A 16,668-nucleotide genomic window follows, 5' to 3' on the forward strand; every position below is an offset into this window, starting at 1 on the left:
CTTGTAACAATGAATTGATTGGTTATAAATAGAACTGAAGATACTTTTTAAAAAAAGATTTATTTATTATTTATTTTAAAAGATGAGAAAGAAGATCTTCCATTTGCAGATACATTTGCCATATGACCGCAATGGCTCGGGTTGGGGCAGGAAGAAGCCAAGAGCTTCATCTGTGTCTCCTACATGGCTAGCAGGGACCGTTGCTTTCCCAAGCACTTTAGCAGGGATCTGAGTTGGAAGTGGAGCAACCAGTCCTTGAATCAGTGCTCAAAGGGGATGCCACTTACATAGAATGTGAGCATCAAAGTTGGCTTAACCCATTGTGCTGCAGTGCTGGCCTCTAAATTTTTTTTTTTTTTTAATTTATTTCTTTGAGAGGTAGAGTTTCAGACAGAGGGAGAGACAGAAAGAAAGGTTCTCCATCTGTTGGTTCACTCCCCAGATGGCTGCAGTGGCTGGAGCTGGGCCGATCTGAAGCCAGGAGCAGGAGCCTCCTCTGGGTTTCTCATGGGTGCAGGAGCCCAAGCACTTGGGCCATCCTCTGCTGCTTTCCCAGGCCATTAGCAGAGAGCTGGATTGGAAGAGGAGCAGCCGGGACACAAGCTGGCACCCATATGTGATGCCGGTCCTGTAGATGGAGTCCTTGCCCCTCCATGCCACGGTGCTGACCCCCATAAAGGTTTTTTTTTTAATTTTTTTTTTTTTAATTTTTTGACAGGCAGAGTGGACAGTGAGAGAGACAGACAGAGAGAAAGGTCTTCCTTTTGCTGTTGGTTCACCCTCCAATGGCCGCTGCGGCTGGCGTACCACACTGATCTGAAGGCAGGAGCCAGGTGCTTTTCCTGGTCTCCCATGGGGTACAGGGTCCAAGGACCTGGGCCATCCTCCACTGCACTCCCGGGCCACAGCAGAGAGCTGGCCTGGAAGAGGGGCAACCGGGACGGAATCCGGCGCCCCAACCGGGACTAGAACCTGGTGTGCTGGCGCCGCAAGGCGGAGGATTAGCCTAGTGAGCCGCGACACCGGCCTAGGTGTTTTTTTTTTTTTTTTTTAAGATTTATTTTATTTATTTGAAAGAGAGGTAGGGAGAGAGGGGTCTTCCATTTGGTTCACTCTCCAAATGGCTGCAATGGCCAGATCTTAACCAATCTAAAGCCAGGAGCCAGGAGCTTCTTTTGGGTCTCCCATGTGGGTACTTGGGTCCAAATACTTGGGCCATCCTTTGCTGCTTTCCCAGGCGCATTTACAGGGAGCTGGATCTGAAGTGGAGCATCCAGGACTCGAATCGGCGCCCATATGGGATGCAGATGCTGCAGGCTAGGGCTTTAACCCACTTTGCTACAGCACTGTCCCCTAAAGATGGTTTTAATAGTAAGTTATTTCATGTAGAAGCATTAAATGGTATTGGTGATCTTCCTAGGTAGAATTCTCTTTTCAGTTAATTTACAATATGGACAATAATAATACACTGTTAATTTACAATATGGATATTAATAATGTGGATATTAATATGGATATTGATAATATGGGTATTAATACACTGTTTCTAAAAGATTTTGTATAGAAGTTAACTATGGTGTGGTTAATGTTTATACTGTTTTTTTTGGTTGCACGCGGCGGCTTCCGCGAATCACACAGCCTAACTCACGTTTCTGCCACCGGTATTCAGTCTAAGTTCCCCGGGCTAACCTGGCGAATTCAACCTATAGCTTACATTTCCGCCTTACGGTTTGGCTTCCCGTCTTTTGCTCCCTGGGCTAATCTGACGGATTCCAACCTGGCGGCCCACGTCTCTGCCTCTGGTTCCAGATTTTCGCCCCTTGTTCCCTGGGCTGACTTGAAGAATCCCAAGATAGCTTACGTCTCTGCTTCAGCCTGCCCCCGCGGCTTCATCCTCCCTAACATATTTTTCTCTACCCGGTATGTTTCCTAACTTTTCTTCCAACAATATTCCCCTCTCATTTCTCCTGGCCTCTCCCCACAGTCCGTATCCAAGTCTAAGTTTCTTCTTGCTTTCACTTTAAATCCTAACTTCTTTCCCACAGTCCGTATCCGAGTCTATGCCTAGGCTTTCAATAGCTTCTTCCGGCACCTTTTCCATGCGGCTTTTCCCTAGGCTCTTTTAGTCTCTCTCTCCGGTATTTTCCCACTTCTTCCCGTTTCTTCCCTCCTAGGTTTCCTATCCGAGTCACGGCACCATTATGTCGCTCCCCCTCTTCGCGGAGGAACGACACAGGACCCTGCGCTGTTCTTTTATCTGCTCGGCCCTTCCCGGGTTTGCTGCTGGTTCTTCCCGGGTTGGCTACCATCCCTTCCACCTCCGTGGAAGGGCGGTTCCCCCTGCCACTTTCCCCACTTCCCCAGGGGAGCGGCACACTGCCGGCCGGCTCTCTCGGGGGCTGCACAGGTGTTCCTTCAGATGTTCCTGGTGCATGTTGTCTCTCTCCTCCTTTATAGTCCTCTTCCACCAATCCCAACTCTGCTACCCACACGCCGAGCACGCTGCCCTCCTCCAATCAGGAGCAGGTCCTGCTGTTTATTGGTTGAACTGGAGGCAGCTGTGTAGAAGCTGTTTCTCCCTTCTCAGTGCCATATTGTGGGAGAGCAGATGCATAGAATAAGTCTTAATTCCAGTAACAGTCTAGTCCGAGTTGCTCCCAGTTGCTCCCCACATATATATATATTATTTATTTATTTGACAGGTAGAGTTATAGACAGTGAGAGAGAGAGACAGAGAGAAAGGTCTTCCTTCCATTGGTTCACTCCCCAAATGGCCACCACAGCTGGCACTGTGCCGATCCGAAGCCAGGAGCCAGGTGCTTCTTCCTGGTCTCCCCTGCGGATGCAGGGCCCAAGCACTTGAGCCATCCTCCACTGCCCTCCTGGGCCACAGCAGAGAGCTGGACTGGAAGAGGAGCAACTGGGACTAGAAGCCAGTGCCCACGTGGGATGCCGGCACCGCAGGTGGAGGACTAACCAAGTGAGCCATAGCTCCGGCCCTGGTTGTTGTTTCAAAGTATTTTTATTTGTTTGAAAGGCAAATTTATGGAGAAAGAGGGAGAGACATACAGAGATACTTCATTCCCTGGTTCGGTCCTCAAATGGCCATAACAGCCAGGGCTGAGCCAGGTCGAAGGCAGGAGCCTGAAATTTTATCTGGGTCTCCCATGTGGGTGGCAAAAATACTGTCCTCCCAGGCTTATTAGCTGGGAACTGGATCGGAAGTAGAGACTTGAACCAGCATTCATGTGGGATGTTGCGGGCATTACAGGCAGTGGCCTAATCTGCTACACCACAACTCCAGCCCCTATATGTTTAAAATGGATATAAGAGGGGCTGGTGTTGTGATGTAGTGGGTAAAGCCACTGCCTTTGATGCCAGTATCCCATATGAGTGCCGATTCAAGTCCTGGCTACCCCACTTCAGATCCAGCTTCCTGGTAATGTGCCTGGGAAAGCAACTGAAGATGGCCCAAGTGCTTGGGCCCTGTACCCTCCAGGGAAACTCAGATGAAACTCCTGGCTCCTAGCTTAGGCCTGGCCCAGCCCCAATGGTTGTGGCCATTTGGGGAGTGAACCCGTGGATAGAAGATTTCTCTCTCTCTGTTTCTCCCTCGCTTTCTGTAACTCTGCCTTTCTAATAAATAAATTAAATAAATAAAATTAAATGGATGTGAGAGAAAGTAATACCTTTGTGGGAACGTGGTGAGCATGCTGATAAGTTGTTTTTGGAAAGTGTTGGTTTAGTTGTTTTTGGAAAGTGTTGGTTTAGCTGTTTTTTGTCTCTGTAGCTTGATTTCCTTAAAAGTAAACCATGCTAGTTTATTTCTAGAAAATTTTCACTGTTATCTTTTAAAAAGAGTAATGTGAAATGATTAGCATATCGGTTTTCTTTTCTTTTTTTTTTTTTTGACAGGCAGAGTGGACAGTGAGAGAGAGAGACAGAGAGAAAGGTCTTCCTTTTGCCATTGGTTCACCCTCCAATGGCCGCCGCGGCTGGCGCGCCGCGGCCAGCGCACCGTGCTGATCCGATGGCAGGAGCCAGGAGTCAGGTGCTTTTCCTGGTCTCCCATGGGGTGCAGGGCCCAAGCACCTGGGCCATCCTCCACTGCACTCCCTGGCCACAGCAGAGAGCTGGCCTGGAAGAGGGGCAACCGGGACAGAATCCGGCGCCCCAACCGGGACTAGAACCTGGTGTGCTGGCGCCGCTAGGCGGAGGATTAGCCTAGTGAGCCGCGACGCCGGCCCAGCATATTGGTTTTCTGTAACTTGCCATGAACCTTAGAGATTGCATTTATTCAAACTTGCACAATAGCTTGACAAATTAAGAAGCAGAGTCTCTGAAAGGTTGAATTACTTGCCTAATGTACCAGAGTTAGGAAAGTGGCAAATGGGGATTTTTACCTAGGCCTGTCTTACTTGTGTCAGTATGATTGTGTGTTTTTATTCATGATTTGTTTCATAATTTCTCCATTTAGTGATATCTTCAAGTGTTCTTTTTTATTTTCCACTAGCACTGCCATTCTTCTGCTGTCAGACCCTTTGTTGCCTCAATTGGCTTGTGGGATAAACTTGTTATGTTGATATCCAGTGTATTTTTTGGGTCATCTGTGAACTTTGGTCGAATTGGTATTTTTTTCCTGTGATTGCCCCCCCCCCCCCTTTTTTTTTTAAAGATTTTATTTATTTAAAAGTCAGAGTTACACAGAGCGAGGAGAGACAGACAGATCTTCCATCTGCTATTCACTCCCCAAGTGGCCAAAACAGTTGGAGCTGCGCTGATCCGAAGCCAGGAGCTAGGAGCTTCCTTCGGTCTCCAACACAGGTGCAGGGGCCCAAGGACCTAGACCATCCTGTACTGCTTTCCCAGGCCACAGCAGAGAGCTGGATCAGAAGAGGAGCAGCTGGGACTTGAACTGGCGTCCATATGAGATACCTGCACCGCAGGCTGAGGATTAACCTACTGAGCCATAGCACCGGTCCCCTTATTAGGTTTTCCTTTCAATTGGGCGTTACAAGCTAGCTCCTATTTATTATCCTACTGACCCATTCTTCCTGGTATGAGTTTCCACTTATGCAAAGATCCTTGCTAGGTTGTTTTCTTCCCATTCTAATATTTTCATGTCTTAATCTACCTTTAAAGATTCAAAGTTTATCTTCATTGTCTTGAAGCCATCATTTATTTCTTCAGTCCACCGACTCCTGGATTCTGATGATCTATTTTGCTAGTCTTTTTGTTTGTTTCTTGGTGTTTAATAATATGTTCCGGTGAATCTCCTAATTTTTGGTTACTGAAATTGTCATAACCTTTGTGTCTGAGAGCATTATATAATGTTCAGTTATATTAAACCAAAGGAAAAGCTCTGTAAAACAAAACTGCTGTCCTTTGAATTTTTGATACTATGACATGAGCAGTGGTGGGATGATCTCAAATGTTGAGTTGTTCAGAATTTGGATATATGTTCTTTTGTCAGAATTGTAGGTGCCTTTTCCTTTTGTTGCATCCTGTGCTTCAATCTCTAGATACAATTTAAGTTTCTTCACAATTCAAAAGGAAGGAGTATTGTGCAACTTGAATGTTACATGCTGAGTTGCTATACGTAGTTGCTTTTATTGAAATATTCTAGGAACAAATTTGTTCTAAAGTACTCTAGCTTTGCTGACTGTCTGAGCCTCTGTGTAATCTGCCAGCTGGTTAATTGAATACTGAAAGCTAGGTACTGTAGGGGGAATGGGAAAATAATTTAGACCCTCTTCAGAGCTAGTGCTAGCAAGTTAGAGCTGTGGCATTTGAGGAAGTTTAACTGGGAGCCAGGATTTCTATATATTAAGACAAGCTTATTATAGTGGCAGTAAAGTATAACTATATGTGTGTGTGTGTATAAATATGTAGTATATGTGTGTATGTGTGTATCTGTATATATAAACTAAAAGCAGTACACAAATTTCATGATAATTTAAGTTTTAGATATCTGTTTTCTTTTTTTTTTTTTTTTTATCTTCAAAGACTTATTTGTTTATTAGAAAGGCAGAGTTAGAGAGAGGCAGAGGCAAAGAGAGAGGTCTTCTGTCTGCTGGTTCACTCCCCAAATGGCCACCACAGCCAGAGCTGGACCGATCCGAAGCCAGGAGCCAGAAACTTTGTCCGGGTCTCCCACATGGGTGCAGGGGCCCAATGACTTGGGCCGTCTTCTGCTGGTTTCCAGGCTATAGCAGAGAGCTGGTTCAGAAGTGGAAGCCCATATGGGTTGTCAGCACTGCAGTAGGCAGTTTTACTTGCTACACAATAGTGCCGACCCCTAACTTTAAATGTCTTTAGGGCAGTGTTTCTCAAGTTGTCATTACTGAGGAGAGTACAAAAATTAAAAAATTAATTTGCTTGAAAGACAGTGCTCCTGTCTACTGGTTCACTTCTCATATACCCCCCAATAGCCAGGGCTGAGACCTAGGAATGCTATCTAGGTCTCTCAAATGGGTGGCAGGAAGCCAGCCCATCACTACTGCCTCTCAGGGTCTGCATTACAGGAAACTGGAGTCATGTCCTGGAGCTGGGTGTCAAGCCAGAGTACTCTGATGTGTGTGCTGGTGTCTTAACCAGCTTCTTAGCCAGCAGGCTGGATGTCTGCCCCAACATTAATGTGTTAACTTCCAATCTGTCACAGACTGGTGTTTTTGTAAATAAATTAAAGATAAGTTATTAGGAAACTGAACTCTTTTTGTTTCTTTAGCTATCTTCTTTGGTGTTTTTTTTTTAGTTGAGTTGCTTTATTTGATCTTTAATGATAAAAGCTCCTGCATTAGTTTTTCAATCTCTTCTGGGTCTTGACAGAATACAGTGTTGTAGAGTGTTTTGAGTGTGTATGTGTGAGTGTTTGAATAGTCGTGAATAATTTTTAATGAATGAAATATACTGTTTGTCATCTAGAAGCTTGGCAGTTTTTCATCAACCTTTTTCTTTTTTTTTTTTTTTTCTTTTTTGGTTGTTAGTGGTGGATTGTATTTGACTCTATAATTGTTAGCACCATAGTTGTGGTATGACCTTTTTGATATTAGACTCTATTACAGTATGAATGTGTGCTCTCAATTGTAGGTATTGGCAATGTGATAGTGTTAAGAGGTGATTATAACATGAGGAAAGAGCCTTATAAGAGACTTCACATAAGCCATTTGCTGGAATGCTCTCCTGTCCCATTCTACCAAATGCTAGTGCATTTCATCTTGAATTTCCTAGCCTGCAGAACTGGGCAAGATAAATTTGTTCTGTGCAAATTACCTTTTTTCAGGTGTTGTGTTAGAGTGGCACAAAATGTCACTCTGTGGCTTCTGGTAGGTACATTGACTGTACAGTGGTGAACCTCTTTGAGATTGGGTAATACTTATTGATCTTGTGCAGCATCGTTTGCATAGTAGAAGTTATAATTCTTGTTTTTAGCAAGGGGTCATTTTCTTTTTTTTTTTTTTTAACTTTTATTTAATGAATATAAATTTCCAAAATACAGCTAATGGATTACAATGGCTCCCCCCCATAAGTTCCCTCCCACCCGCAACCCTCCCCTTTCCTGCTCCCTCTCCCCTTCCATTCACGTCAAGATTCATTTTCTTTCTTTTCTTTTTTTTTTTTTTAGTGGGAGGTAAAATAGCAAGGTTTATTAGGGAAGGGACATCCGTAAAGATGGATGGGCACTTCTCCAGACAGAGCCTGAGAGGGTGCCCAGTTGCTCGGACTGGGGGTGGGGAGGGAAGAAGTGAGGTTACATGATTGGGTGGAGAGATTACACCTGGCCAGACCAGGCGGGCGACTCAGCAGAGAGGCAGAGGGCTGAGCGCCAAGATTCATTTTCAATTCTCTTTATATACAGAAGATCAGTTTAGCATATATTAAGTAAAGATTTCAACAGTTTGCACCCACACAGAAACAGAGTGAAAAATACTGTTTGAGTACTAGTTATAGCATTAAATCACAATGTACAGCACATTAAGGACAGAGATCCTACATGAGGAGTAAATGCACAGTGACTCCTGTTGTTGACTTAACAAATTGACACTCTTGTTTATGGCATCAGTAATCACCTTAGGCTCTTGTCATGAGTTGCCAAGGCTATGGAAGCCTTTTGAGTTCACCGACTCTGATCATATTTAGACAAGGTCTTAGTCAAAGTGGAAGTTCTCTCCTCCCTTCAGAGAAAGGTACCTCCTTCTTTGAAGGGGTCTTTTTCTTTAATTGTACCTCTCTGATGTCATTTACTGACAACACTTTCATGCCTAGGATCAAAATAAAATAAAACCTAAAATAGAGTTCTTAGCACACTATGATTAGAAACACTTATGACTTCAGTTTTAATAAACAGTTTTTGTTGTTGTTTATTTTCCAAGCCAGAAGTGTTTTGCCATAGGACAAAGAAGTTTATCTCTAGTGCACAGGTAACAGTTCATCAGTCTCTGGGTATAATTTACCCCTAAAAGGCTGTTACTGTTTTTGGTTGCTTTTCTTCTTTTAGCTTGCCTGCTAGCTCTTAGAACAAAGATGACAGACGGCCTTGATATACTTACTGTTGGGCACATAATCTACTGGTTTTCATTTGGCACAATAAGTGATTGAAAACAAAGTGTTGCTTTGTTACGTTTCTAATAAAGCCAACATGGTGGTATTCTGTGGTGCATAGATTTATGTTCTGGAACAAGTGCCTTAACTGGGCTCTGTAAGTGCACTGAAAAAACATGAAGACATTCTTAAGCATTAGGCATGCATAAAATAAGAATCATGTACTGCAGCTTTTTCTGAAGCAACGAAAGGATAAAGCTTAAATGTTTGTGGATGGTTTGTCTTGGTACAGTTTTCCTTCTCATTGGTGTATTCCCTTCACATTATAAGAATCAGTGAAGCAATTACTTTCTCAGTGGCAGCCTGTGCAAGGTTGGTCTAAAAATAGTAATGGTTACTTAAATTTTTTCTTAAATTAAAATGGTCGTATCTGCTGTTAGACCATCTTTTGGGTATCATGAGTAAGATAATTCTTTCACCTGTTTGCATTTTCATATCTCTTGGTTGTTAAGGGATGTGAGAAGTAGAGGAGTTTTATCTTCCTTGCTGTGATACCTAATTTTGGAGGGTACACTAATTTCCAAATGTTTGATGTAGGAAATAATTGCATATTCCAAAAACACTTAGGTAGAACTTGCTAAGTAACGTGCTTTTCTGTGATCTGGATCAGCATTGTTTTGTTTTCTCTGCATATTTTGATCTAATTGAACTGTTGTCCTACTTGCTGAAATTTTTACAAAGTAGAACTCTGCAAATCAGAGTGGATAAATTTCTGTTAGTCTGTACTGCCCACCAAAATCTTGTGACTTAACGCTTTTCTTAAAGAAACTATGAACCTGGCTTTTAGTGACTCTTACAGTCTTTGTTATTTTTTTTCCAGTGTTTTTTAGGTCGACACAATTTCCAGCATACTTAATAATATATATTTGGCAGCTCCAGAGCCATTTTATTAAGTAACTTGAACAAAGTATTTATATTGGTTCTTTTCAGAAATAATACTTTGTCGTTTCTAATTCTCCTCCTTACACAAAAAGGAGGAAAGAGGTATTTTATTGTCTGAGAATATGCTGTCAGTATTCTGGAAACTACTTACATAGGTGTTTGAGTGTCTGTTTATAATGCATTTATAATCACATCGCGATTAGGAGTGGTATACTGGGTAACGCTCTTGCTCTCCTAACATTAACCTTGTTTTGTGGCAGAAACTGTGGAGGTAGTTGGCTTTTCTTATTCATTTACTGAAGGAGTGAATTAATTGTATTTATCAAGAGCTATGAAAGCCTGATTTTACCCTACCTGCAGATTAACAGGTTACCTGGTCACACGTACATGTCTGTTGCTGCACAACTTGTGGAAGAGATGACCCTTGTGGCATTGGTACTACTGCCTCCTCGGTCCCATAGAGGCCATGCAGAGTTGGGCATTGGTCAGTTCTGTCCAGGGTGGACTTGTTTTACAGCTGAGAAACTCCATGCTTAGGAAGCTCCCAGTCTTATAAGAGCACTGCTAGGGAACCTGCCCAACCTTCACTCCCAAGGGAGACATATTTTTATTCTGGTCAGGAAAGAAATTTGTCTTCTGCCCCCATGGAAGACACTGTTTGTAGCATTCTGTCTTATAAGACTGTATGCTGTACAAACATCCTTGAAAAAAAAAATAGTCTGAAAGAGCAGCTGATGGATACAAAAACATGGGATTCCCATCAATGTCACTTAGCTGCAAAAATCAGAACTGTTTCCACCTAACTAGTTTTGGTTTGTTTCTCCCAAACTGGAGAGTATAAAAATTACTGTAGTTTAAATTATAAATAGGAAATTTCACAGACAGGTTACTACATGTGAATACCATTGCTTTTGTTTGATGAGGCTCTACAGTAATGGGTAGTTCACTTCTCTGGAACAAAAGTCTTGTGTTCCAAAGTGTACTTCTGAGCACCTGTGCTTATTGCTGTGAATACACTGCACAGTCATATCCTGTTTCTTCCCATGATACTGTATAACTTTATGAAGGCAAGGAGCATGTGTTTTTGTGTTGTACCTGTCAGGGTTGCCTATTAGAGTAGGTTCTGAATAGCTGTTTGTTGAATTAAATGAATGAAGAAATAAAAAAATGAATGTGAATTTTAATTCTAACCTGGGTGATTATTATTATTATTTTTTTTTGGACAGGCAGAGTGTACAGTGAGAGAGACAGAGAGAAAGGTCTTCCTTTTGCCGTTGGTTCACCCTCCAATGGCCGCCGCAGCCGGCGCGCTGCGGCTGGTGCACTGCGCTGATCCGATGGCAGGAGCCAGGTGCTTCTCCTGATCTCCCATTGGGTGCAGGGCCCAAGCACTCTGATGTGGAGGCAGGTATCCCAAACAGTGTCTTAAATGTCGCATCCATTTTGTGAACCTGGTTTTAAAACTAAATTTATCCTTCTGTCTCTTGGACACGTTTGATCTCTAAGAAGACCTTTTCTCTTTATATGATCCTATGTGTCCTCCTAATCGAAGCAATCTCCCTTCCCCCAAAAAACCTCAACCAGAGTTTAAGTGAAAAAAATTTTTTAAAGATACATTCATTTATTTATTTGAAAGGCAGAGTTACAGAGAGAAAGAGTAAGAAACAGAGATCTTTCTGCTGGCTCACTCCCCAAATAGCCACAACAGCTGGAGCTGGGCAGATCCAAAGCCAGAAGCCAGGAGCTTCCTCTGGGTCTCCCATGCAGGTGCAAGGGCCCAAGCACCTGGGCCATCTTCTGCTTTCCCAGGTCATAGCAGAGAGCTGGATTGGAAGAAGAGCAGCCAGGACTCGAACCGGCACCCATATGGGATACTGGTACTGCAGATGGCGGCTTTACCCACTGTGCTACATTGCCAGCCCCTTAAGTGAAAAATTTAAGTTAGTCACAGTCTTTTAACAATGGTTGAGAAGATTCCCTAGAAACATTGTTGTTTTGAATCATCAGTAATTTTATTTAGAGTGAGTTCAGTCAGGTTTAATGCTATACCATTTGTTTTGGGTAGGTGTGAGTATGGTTCTAAGTAGTGGTGAGATAAAGGGTATGTGTACAAATTAATATTGTCAAAAGACTGTGCAGACCCTTTCCTGAAGTTGTATTTGTTTTCAGTTGGAGATTGGAAACATGGCAGAGACAGTAGCAAATGGGATTTACCATTACCAGCACAAATGCTCCTAAACAAACAGTGCTACTTGACTATTGTTGTCTCCACAATACAGAAACTTGAAGAAGCAATCTAAAAAGTATTAGATAGTACTTGCACTGTCTGCTCCTCCATTTTCTTTTTTGTCATTTAGTAAGTTCAGTAAGAAAAATTTAGTTATTTTTAACCAGGAATGAAATAATTGTTTTGGCAAGATGATGTGTTCACATCTGTGTTGGGCTTATATGTTCTGCCAAAAGTGTATTTAGTAGTGGAATGATTCATAACCTTCTTCAAAAGCAGGCCTACAGCTCATTTATACTTAGATTCATTCCGATTAATGTGGATGGCTTTATAGTTTTCTAGGAACTTCTCTGATGAGAAGTTGAGGGAAAGAGCGCTCTCCAAGCAGGAAATGTTTTTCCTATGGCATGCCTGTATTGAGTGGCACACATCATAAAATATAGAGCCTAAGCAAATGCCAAGAAGCGATTATTTAGTGACGCTATTTATAGCTCTGATTATCTCAGGTTGAAAGAACCTGCTGGACTACTTAGAAGGACAATTTTTTCATGCTATATTGAGATCTCTATACCCATATAGCCACTTAAGGTACTCATTTATTTCTTTCATTGAAAAAATCTATAGTACCATACCCAAAGCTTTACTGAGGAAAGAATGAAAAACTCTGGGTTTGAACATGACAGATCAGCAAGGAAAATGCAAATTAAAACCACAATGAGACAGCATTTTTCTCCAGTTAGATTGACTGTTCTTCAAAGGATCACAAACTCAGGCAGGGATGTGTAGAAATGGGAACCCTCACATATTGTTGATAGGAATATAAATTAGCATAGCCATTGTGGAAAACAATATGGAATTTCCTCAAAAATATTAAACATTGAACTCATATGATCCAAGCAGTTTTACTACTGTATACACAAGAGTACTTCAAGAAGTTTGTGGAGGAATGGAATTAAAAGATAATTTGCGGGGCTGGCGCTGAGACACAGCGGGTTAAAGCCCTGGCCTGAAGCGCTAGCATCCCATGTGGACACCAGTTCGAGTCCCGGCTGCTCCTCTTTTGATCCAGCTCACTGCTGTTGCCTGGGAAAGCAGTAGAAGATAGCCCAGATCTTTGGGCCTCTGCACCCACATGGGAGACCTGGAAGAAGCTCCTGGCTTCGGATCGGCGCAGCTCCGGCCATTGCGGCCATCTGGGAAGTGAACCATTGGATGGAAGAACTCTTTCTCTGTCTCTACTTCTCTGTGTAACTCTGTTTTTCAAATAATAAAATAAAAAGATGATGTACATTTTTCATGAACTTTCTGAATACCCCTTGTATCCAAAAGAAATGTAATCAGGATACTAGAGAGACATGGGTACTCTCATGTTGATTGCAGTGCTTTTCATAACAGCTAAGGACTGGAAAGAGCCTAAGGTGTCCATGAATTGATAAATGTTACAAATACACAATGGAATGCTGTTCAGTTATGGAGAAAGTATGACATTCTGTAATTGGAACATGAATGGAGTCAGAGGTCATTTTCATAGTGGAAATGGGGCCAGTACTGAAAGATAAGTACTATATGATCTCACACATAAGTGATCAAAAGTTGATCCCATAGATGTTCAAAGTAGAATAGTAGTTACCAGAGGCTGGTGAGAGTAGGGAAAGAAAGGTTGGGAAAAAGTTGATAAACAAGTACTAAGCTATAGTTTGATAGAAGTTTCGATGTTTTGTTGTACTGTTAGGTGACTATGGATAATGATAATGTACTGTTTAAGAAGTAATTTCAAAAACTTCATGGAAAATGATGTGAAAATTACTTTGTGCAAAAAGTTTGTGAAATTCACATATAGTTCCTTCATAATATGTGTTTCTGTAAAGCTTTCAAAGGATTTTCATATTAAAAAAAAAACATTAGACAAGGTGGACTGCTTGAGCATTAGAATTGTGTTGGTTGACCTTTGAATGTCCTTTACCCCAGTCCACCCTACCCCCAATAGTTGATCAAAGTGTTATTCTTTTTAAAACTTACTACAGATATGTTACACTCCCAAGTGTAAGAAAAAGTTAGACTTGTCAGCCTTTGATAAATAGTGAGATGAGATATTCATATGGAAACATTAAGTGAAATAATATGATAGCAATATAAGAAAGACGATGTAAACTACTTACCTGTATTAATAAAAAAATTTATAGTTTTGCTTAGAACTGTGAACTTTGGACAGGAATCCCTTGGAAGATCTTTCTGGAATGGGAGAGGTTTTTCTTGAGTGTCAATGGCTGGGGGCTGGGCCAGTCTGAAGTCAGGAGCCCAAAACTCCGTGAGTCTTCTGCATGGGTGTCAGAGACCCAAGTACTTGACCTGGTCCTCCCAGGTTGCACATTAGCAAGAAGCTGGAGTTGGATGTGAAGGTAGAACTTGAACTTATGCACTACAATATGGGCATCCCAAGTGGTGGTTATTATCTTTTTTTGAGATTTATTTTTATTTGGCAGTGTGACAGAGAGGGAGAGACAGAGAGAAAGAGACCTTCATCTGTGGTTCACTCCTCTAATGGCTGCAGTAGATCACGTTGGGCCATACTGAAGCCAGGAGCCAGGAATTCTGTTCTGATTTCCCACATGGGTAACAGGGTCCCGGGCACCTGGGTCATTCTCAGCTGCTTTCCCAGGTACATTAGCAGGAAGCTGTATGGTAATTGGAGCAGCCAGGACAACCAGTGCTCTCATAAGGAATACTGGCATCACAGGTGGCACTTGCTGCAACACAATATTGGCCCCTCAAAGAGAGATTTGATAAATATTTAAAATTCTATTGAGTTTGATGGTTAGACAGAGATAGCTTACGAGTAGGTTACATTGTGTGTTGTGGTCTGTCAGTTATAGAAGAACGAAAAAGGTTTGTGGGAAACAAAGTAATTAAGCAAATGAAGAATAGTTTCTATTTTACTTAAACTTTTTTATTATTTGCCTTTAATGTGAACACTTAGTTCAGTTTAAATATAAATCTGAGGGGCCGGCATCCCTTAGGGGTGCTGGTTGTAATCCCGGTTGCTCCTCTTCGATCCAGCTCTCTGCTGTGGCCTGGGAAAGCAGTAGAAGATGGCCCACGTCCGTGGGCCCCTGCACCCTTGTGGGAGACATAGAACATAGCTATCAGAATTGTTGTAATTAAATGTTTAATCAGTATTATTCGTAACCCTCCTCTTGCTCATATATTATGACTCTGAAGTTACTGACTCATGGAATTTATTCTAGTTAGTGCCCTGTTTGTCAAACTTTTTATTAATCCTGGTCTTTCTGTGTATGTTGAACTAATTACTGTATTCCAGAGACATCATACACAGTAAAATTGGAAAAAAATTTGCACAGGAGCTTCTGATATGATGGAATAAACTAATAGATTGTCTTTCCTGCAGATAAGAATTACAAATTTTGGACAAAGTGTAAACCAGATAATCTAGAAAGTGTGTAAGGCAAAGTAGAGTTTTAGGTGTCAAAATGTGCAAGAAAGAACTATCATCAGGTTTTCTGTTGTAACAGCTTTGTCACAAGGATGGGCCACAGGCATAATAGTAGAAAAGCTTCCATGAGAAGTGTGCAGTTTTTCTGGTGTGACAGAGAAAGGGTCCATTGGAGTTAGGGCTCCAGCAAGAGAATGAGGGGAGAATTCTCTGAGAGAGAGTGCCAAAGAAAGCAAGCTCCAAATCATTGTAGGAGATTTTAACCCTTTTTGTCACCAAATGTTAAAACAATTCGATTAAAAAACAAGAATGAAAAGACAGTGAGGAACTGGACAATGCTGTCAACCACTTTTAGCCCAGTTGATATCTTAGAACACTATATCTGAGAACTGCAGAATATGCATTCTTTAATTCACAGAATGTCTTCTTAATGTAATATATGCTGTGTCATAAAGTAAATTTAAGTCCATTTAAAAAGGTTGAACTCATTTATGGTATGTATTCTTATTACAACCAAATTAAAATAGAAATCAGTAAGACGTCTAAGAACTCAGTTATTGGGAAATTAAATCTGTTTGAGATTTGAAAATAGTGTAATTGTTCTTGTTTTTGGTTTCTCAGTTTTTTGTGTTGACAGAGAGTAATGCTGAAGAATGAGAGTGAGTAGCATGTGAAATATAAATGAAGATTTGTTACAGTGTACTATAATTGTCCCAAATAAACATTTCATATTCTTGATTGGAATCTTGGCTATTTGAGGGATGGGACATTATTTCCATATTTATTTCACTATTCAGATTTTAAGTACTGTGAGTTTAAAATTTAACGTTCCTTTGATAGTTAAAGGGCAACCACTTGATCTCTATTGCTATACTTGAAAGAAAAAGTATGTAATTTCCCATTAATACTTCCTTTAATTGCTTGGTTCTGTCTCCTTTATCCAGTTTGGCCATGTCGTTGCTTGGTAAGTTCTGTAAATATCATTACATATAGCATGTGTAAGACATTATGAGCAGGTAAAGCTGCCGCCTGCAGTGCTGGCATCCCTTATGGGCACTGGTTCGAGTCTCAGCTGCTCCATTTCTGATCCAATTCTGTTATGGCCTGGGAAAGCAGTAGAAGATGGCCCAAGTCCTTGGGCCCCTGTACCCATGTGGGAGACGCGGAGGAAGCTCCTGGCTCCTGGCTTTGGATCTGTGTAGCTCCGACCGTTGCAGCCAACTAGGGAGTGAAAAAGCAGATGGAGGACTTCTCTCTCTCTCTCTGCCTCTGCCTCTCTGTAACTCTGACTTTCAAATAAATAAATAAATCTTTAAAAAATAACATTATGAGCTAAACTGGGTGAATCACATCTGATGTGTAAAAATTTGTTGAACTTGTTATTTGTCATGTGAGAGTCACATCCGACTTAAGCATTGATCATTTAAAGAGTGCAGAATTCTAACCAGTTTTATTTTAATGACTTAAGTAGAATTACTTTTATTTCTAAATAGTTTATTAAAATGGC

At 41.6% G+C, this 16,668-nt stretch overlaps 1 protein-coding gene across 4 annotated transcripts in view; it reads left to right on the forward strand.

The window, feature by feature from the left end:
* The window catches only part of DDX10 (DEAD-box helicase 10), a 292,747-nt gene that overhangs the window by 74,391 nt on the left and 201,688 nt on the right, over positions 1-16,668 (forward strand). The gene's annotated exons all lie outside the window — the stretch shown is intronic.

This window comes from Oryctolagus cuniculus, chromosome 1 (genome assembly GCF_051225735.1).
Source record: "Oryctolagus cuniculus isolate XC-2025 breed Fujian yellow rabbit chromosome 1, ASM5122573v1, whole genome shotgun sequence".
NCBI classification, from domain to species: domain Eukaryota; kingdom Metazoa; phylum Chordata; class Mammalia; order Lagomorpha; family Leporidae; genus Oryctolagus; species Oryctolagus cuniculus.